The 6,340-nt window shown below is 44.3% G+C and overlaps 1 long non-coding RNA gene across 1 annotated transcript; it reads right to left on the bottom strand.

The window, feature by feature from the left end:
* Positions 1-3,054: 3,054 nt before the first annotated feature.
* On the bottom strand, positions 3,055-5,402 carry LOC141380124 (uncharacterized). Its single transcript, XR_012397609.1, has 2 exons — positions 4,725-5,402; positions 3,055-4,569 (listed from the first exon to the last, which is right to left on the bottom strand). It is a non-coding gene; the product is annotated as an uncharacterized lncRNA (long non-coding RNA).
* Positions 5,403-6,340: the final 938 nt, after the last annotated feature.

The following is a 6,340-nucleotide window of genomic DNA, read 5'->3' as shown; positions in this document are numbered from 1 at the left end:
GTCTCCTTCCACAAGCTTCTCACAATAGTTTGCAGGAATTTTGGCCCATTCCTCCTGACAGAATTGGTGTCACTGAGTCAGATTTGTTGGCTGTCTTGCTTGCACAAGCTTTTTCAACTCTGTCCACAAATGTTCTATAGGATTGAGATCAGGGCTCTGTGATGGCCACTGCAAAACATTCACTCTGTTGTCCTTAAAAGCAAACTAATTTGGCAGTATGATTAGGGCCATGCTCTGTTTGGAAGACTGATTTGTGGCCAAGTTTGAATGTCCTGGCTGATGTCTTGAGATGTTGCTTCAGTATTTCTCCATAATGTTCTTTCTTCATGATGCCCTCTGTGCTGTGAAGTGGACCAGTCCCTCCTGCAGCAAAACAGCCCCACAACATGACGCTGCCGCCCCCATACTTCACAGTTGGGGTGGTGTTCCTAGGCTTGTAAGCTTTCCCCTTTGTCCTCTAAATGTAACACTGCTCATTATGGCTCAACAGTTCAATCTTAGCTCCATCAGACCACAGGACATGTCTCCAAACATTAGTCTTTTCCCCAGTGTAATTTAGCAAATTGTAATTTGGCTTTTCCAAAAGCAATCCAAAGATACTGCATTGCTCATAATTGTGGGTAATGCTTTTCATAACTTAAACACACCATAAGAAAAACCCCTACCTCTCATGGTTTTTACACTTCAGTGCAGATTATTACACATGTAATCTGGAGTGAATCAATGAACTGCTTTGCAGATTAAAATCAGAGTCCTTAAATCAATATGTGAGTGAACAGAGCCAATGGAGTTGCTGAAGCACTGGAGTAATGTGCCTTATTAAAGTAACCTTATTAGTTTTACTCAGGAATTGTAGTTTACCAAGTAGTTTTAAAAATGTGTACTTTCATGTTAACTTGAGCACAATTTTAGTGGTTTTACCACACTATTTTCCTTCAACCATACTGTCACCATGTAATTTTCTACATAGTGAAGTTTATTAATAAACTAATTGAGGAGCATGTTATGATTGATCACAGCTGGTCCTGCAATAACTAACACATCATTCACCAATCAGACGATTCCTAACTCAATATAAATAACCAGTTTCTTACTTAGTTATCTTCACTTTCTCCACCCCGACTCCTCCACCTTTTCTTTATAGGGCAGCACGGTGGCCCAGTGGTTAGCACTGTTGCCTCACAGCAAGAACATCAGTGGTTAAAACCCGTAACAGATCATCTGTCATTTCTGGGTGGAGTTGACATGTTCTCCCCGTATTTCTCTCAATATTAAAGAGCCCATATTATGGGTTTTTGAAAATTCCCCTCCATGTAGTGTGTAACACAGCTCTAAGTGAAGTGAAGTATCCAGCTAAGGCTTAAATCTGTAAGAATACAGTGTTTAAAACTGTTGATTCATCTATAAAAGAGTCGAATCATAGTGCTTCAAACGAGTCGCCTTGATACCGACTCATTAGGTGTTTCGCCATGACGTACGAACGAAACAAAGTTTTTCACGTGCACGCGCAAACCCGGGAGATTTCAAACCTGAGGCCCCGCCCTCTGACGCAGTAACCCAGACACACACACACACACACCCACAAACACACGCACACCCACAAACACACGCACACAAACATGCCGGTCGATTGAAGTCACACTGCAGATGGATATATTGAGTCTCTACCCAAAGATGAAACATCAGCATTATAACCAAGCAGTTGGAAACTTCTGGAAGCTACATGCTACAAAGAATACTTCATCAGCGTTTGTTAAAGGAAGGATCAGTAAAGAGTAACTGATGGACGTCAGGATGGGTTTCTTCCATTTCTCAAGTGTAAGTACGTGCGGTTAAAGTTGTTGCCTCGTTGACTCTAGCTTGCAAATGTATTTAGTTGTGATTTGTTACTTGTAACCGCGTGTACTGTATCAGGTTAACTGGATATATTATCTTATCGCGTGCAAAGTCACGTTAAAAACGCGACGCGTGCTGTTTGTTTATGGAGCTCCGTGCTAGAGTTCTGCTCCCGCGATTTATTCGGAAATGTATTCCCGCGCCGCAGAAATCTGGCGCGGGGAGAGAGAGAGAGAGAGAGCGAGAGAGAGAGCGAACGAACGAACGAGCTTTGTGTACTTTGTGCTGTGTGTGTGTTTTTATACAGACAGCTTGGCTGTCTGGACTGTATACTGGGTGATTTTTGGTTGTGTTCTCCGCTCTAGCGGGACCGGGCGCGGCGGGCAGAAAACGGAGCGGGTTCTCAGGCTAAAACCTGGCGGGTGCGGGCTGAAGCGGGAGCGTTGTCATCCGGAGGTGTGTGTGTGTTTTTGTGTGTGTGTGGTATGGCGAGTACACGACTGTCTCCTTCGTTCGGTTATCCGTGGCACTATCCACTCGCCATAGTGTGGCAGCTAAAATCCACGCCTACACTATCGAGCGTGTATGAACTGTGATTACTTTTTAAATTTGCTGATTAGCTATTGGCCATTTCCCTCTCTGACTGAAGGCAGTCGACCAATCGCGACAGACTGTCATCGGCCCAATCAGCGCAGATTAGCTTCACGCTAAGGAGGGGTTTGGGAACAAATGAATCACTGGACGATTCATACAGGAGTCGCTGGGATAATTAGATAAAAATAAATGCAGATTATAAGACCATGAAAGTGTTTTTTGACCTTGCATGCATATTAGACTGTTGTTGGAGACCCTTACAACCAGGATATGACCCTATTTCATGTATAATATGGGCTCTTTAAGTAGCCTACACTCAGTTCAGTCCTGCATCCTCTCCTTGTTAGTTCAGAATTCGCAAGTTCGATATGGAAAACAGACTCCCGAGGACACATCAGGTAAATCTTTAAAGGGAACAGTGTACTTTATAACCTCATTCACATCATCCTGGATATGTACGTTGTTTCACTATCTTAACAACAAAATGTAAACATGATTTAAGGAACTGCCTATTTTAATTTTGACATTAGCAACTTATCAGACAGCAGAAATGTTGAGGCGTCGTGCAGCATATATGAGCGTCATCTTCACTGTGTGCGTATTCATAACAAAACAGAGCCGATAACATCACTGCCTCCTTTAATTTTCATTGACAATACGAAACACAGCCTCTCTTTTGCTGAATATCAGTTTAATAATCAAAAATGGGCATTATAAATGTATAAGGTACAGTAAGTTTATACATTATAGGAATGAAGGCAAACAATCAGTCAATATATACACGGTTACATTAATTATGCACCGTTTACACTGTCAGGTCTTGATGCACAATTCCGATTTGTTGCCTATATCTGATTTTTTTGTCTGTCCGTTTACACGTTGTTTTAATTGTGACCCATATCCAATTCATGCGTTTACATTTGCCATACAATTTACGATGTCGCGCATGCATAAAGGTGGGTTCTAGCATCTGTGCCACACTAGCCACCCTGGAAGAAATTGTTTAGTTTTTAGCTCTGCGAAATATGCGAAGCGTAGTAGAAGCCGTGAACGGTTCAGTCCAGATTTACCCCCAAGCAGTTTATGTAATGGTATAGCCCTGATGTGTGTGTGTCGTTGAAGATGTAGCCTTTGCCTGTGCGCGCACTGGTGTTAGAGAGAATAAAGTTGTTCTATGTGTAGCCCGCAGTGCGTGTATTAATAGCGACAAAAAGCAAAAGATACAACACGAAGTTCGCCCAACTTTAAAATGATTTTGAGGCGGAGGAGGGAAAGGGCCGTCATCGCAGCTTGGACCTATGGTAACATGGTGTCCTCCACCATCCAGAGGAATTTGTGGGTACCTGAGAGATCTCAGGTCTGGTGGGAGCAAATTGTGGTGACTGACTTCTTTCCTCCTCCATGTTTCCTCTGATGTTGTTGTTTACCACGTTGGCGTCTCCACACATGCTCTTTCTTCTGTCTTTAAACTGTGGAGAAGCACCACATTGTCGCAAGTTTAATAACATATAAAACAGAACGGCTCAATAAATCCGATCTGCCTGTTTACATGACGGTCGTGTTGTCACATATCCGATCTACATCTGATTTATATCCACATATGAAGGAGGCCTGAAACCGATCTCTGAATATCCGAATGCATGCGATTTTGTGTTTACACGGTCATAGAACAGATCCGATCTGTGTCACATATGAGCAAAAAATCGGAATTGGGTCACATTTAACTGGCAGTGTCAACAGGGCCTTATTAACTTATCTCTGCACTCAGCACATTACGTGAGAACAAGCAATAAATTCAAAGATCAAAGTCGGGGAATATGTCGTTAGATATAGACAACAAGATGAATAAGATATCACGTTTAACAAATATAGTGAGATCAGATCCAGCGGTTGATCCTTGATGACCAGTCCGTGTAGTAGGAGGTGAGCTTCCCTCCCTCCGGGACATCCACACCAGGCGGTGCATTAGGAAAGCCAAGAGAATTACCAGTGACTCCAGCCACCTAAGCCATAGACGTTTCTCTCTGCTACCCTCAGGCAGACGGTTCCGCAGCATCTGATCATGCACCAGCCGACTAAAGGAAAGCTTCTTCCCTTAGACCAGGGGTCACCAATCCTGGTCCTGGAGGGCCGGTGTCCCTGCAGGGTTTAGCTCCATCTTGCCTCAACACGCCTGCCTGGATGTTTCAAGTATACCCAGTAAGACCTTGATTAGCTTGTTCAGGTGTGTTTGATTAGGGTTGGAGCTAAAATCTGCAGGACACCGGCCCTCCAGGAACAAGTTTGGTGAACACTGCCTTAGACTATCAGGCTGATGACTACGTAACACACCACACACACTCTTCCATACCCCTCACTGCACACCATCAACAGGTAGCATGCACTACACTTTAACCAACCCATACTTGAAACAATACTGCCTACAACCATGTGGACACCTATTCACTGTACATATCGCTGTCAACACTGCCAATTCTACATCGTCCTGCTTTTTTTTGTTGTCTGTATTTTGCACTGTCGTTGTATTCGCACTATCTGTACTGTCTGGAGCCAGCACCTAAGCTTTTCACTCATCATAGCACACGAGCTGCTGATGATGTGACAATAAAAGTGATTTGATTAGTGTTGATGCGCATCGGTTCCATTCTAAAACACCGTTTAAAAACTAAAATGTACTAGTGTAAACGGGGCCTAAAGCTTTTCAGTATAAAGATCAAGAAGTTTCTTAAGAGTGTAAAACGTAAAAAATGTCCTGCTGCATCGATCACGTTTGAGCTTTTTCACTCCAGTGTGGATCCTCATGTGTTCATTAAGGGTTGATGATCGAGTAAACACTGAGTGCGTGTACGGTTCCTCTCTAGCGTGGATCTTCTGATGCGTTTAAAAAATGGAATTGCTGAGTAAAACTCTTTCCTCTCTCAGAGCATGAATAAAGCCTGATTTATACTTTTGCGTCAAGTGACCGGCGTAACCCACGGCGCATGCAACGCGCGTAGCTGTGCATTTATACTTCTGCGCGCTGTCTCTGTTGGTCTGCATTACACTTCCGAAACGCTAGTTGGCAGTGAGGTGTAAATGTTCCTATGTGTCGAGTTTCTTCTCTGGTGTTTTGCTTTTCCTGAACACTTCCTGAATGTACAAGTGACTCAAACTCGCTCATTTAGAGGCAGGAACCGGCGGACGTGCAACAACTTTAACTATGAGGTAAACACAAAACAAAACTTTCCATCCGGAGCTCCTTCACGGGACTCCACACTTGTAAACAATTGCTCCATCGGGCTGGCACCATTCGCGCGTCTCTCAGTCCTGCCTAGACTTATCAGCGCTACCAAGCCGACCAATCACAGAGCTTGTGCTATTCGTCGTTGCGACGTGTAGTTACATTTTTTGAGAGGTGCACGTCAGTTAAGGCTGATTTATACTTCTGCGTCAAACGCCTGCGTATGCTGCGGCGCTGACGCATAGCCCTTCGCCGTGGCCATCGGCGTCACTGACGTGCACCTCTCAAAAAATGTAACTACACATCGCAACGACGAATAGCACAAGCTCTGTGATTGGTCGGCTTGCTAGCGCCGACGAGTCTGGGCGGGACCGAGAGCTGCGCGAATGGCGCGAGCGATTGTTTACAAGTGTGGAGTCCCGTGAAGGAGCTCCGGATGGAAAGTTTTGTTTTGTGTTTACCTCATAGTTAAAGTTGTTGCACGTCCGCTGGTTCCTGCCTCAAAATGAGCGAGTTTGGGCCACTTGTACATCCAGGAAGTGTTCAGAATTGCAAAACACCAGCGAAGAAACTCGACACAGAGGAACATTTACACCTCACTGCCAACTAGCGTTTCGGAAGTGTTAATGCAGACCAACAGAGACAGCGCGCAGAAGTATAAATGCACAGCCATGCGCGTTGCATGCGCTG

This window comes from Danio rerio, chromosome 22 (assembly GCF_049306965.1).
Source record: "Danio rerio strain Tuebingen ecotype United States chromosome 22, GRCz12tu, whole genome shotgun sequence".
NCBI lineage: Eukaryota > Metazoa > Chordata > Actinopteri > Cypriniformes > Danionidae > Danio > Danio rerio.
The sequence above is the reverse complement of the archived record's forward strand: the minus strand, read 5'-3'. Positions and strand labels throughout refer to the sequence as shown.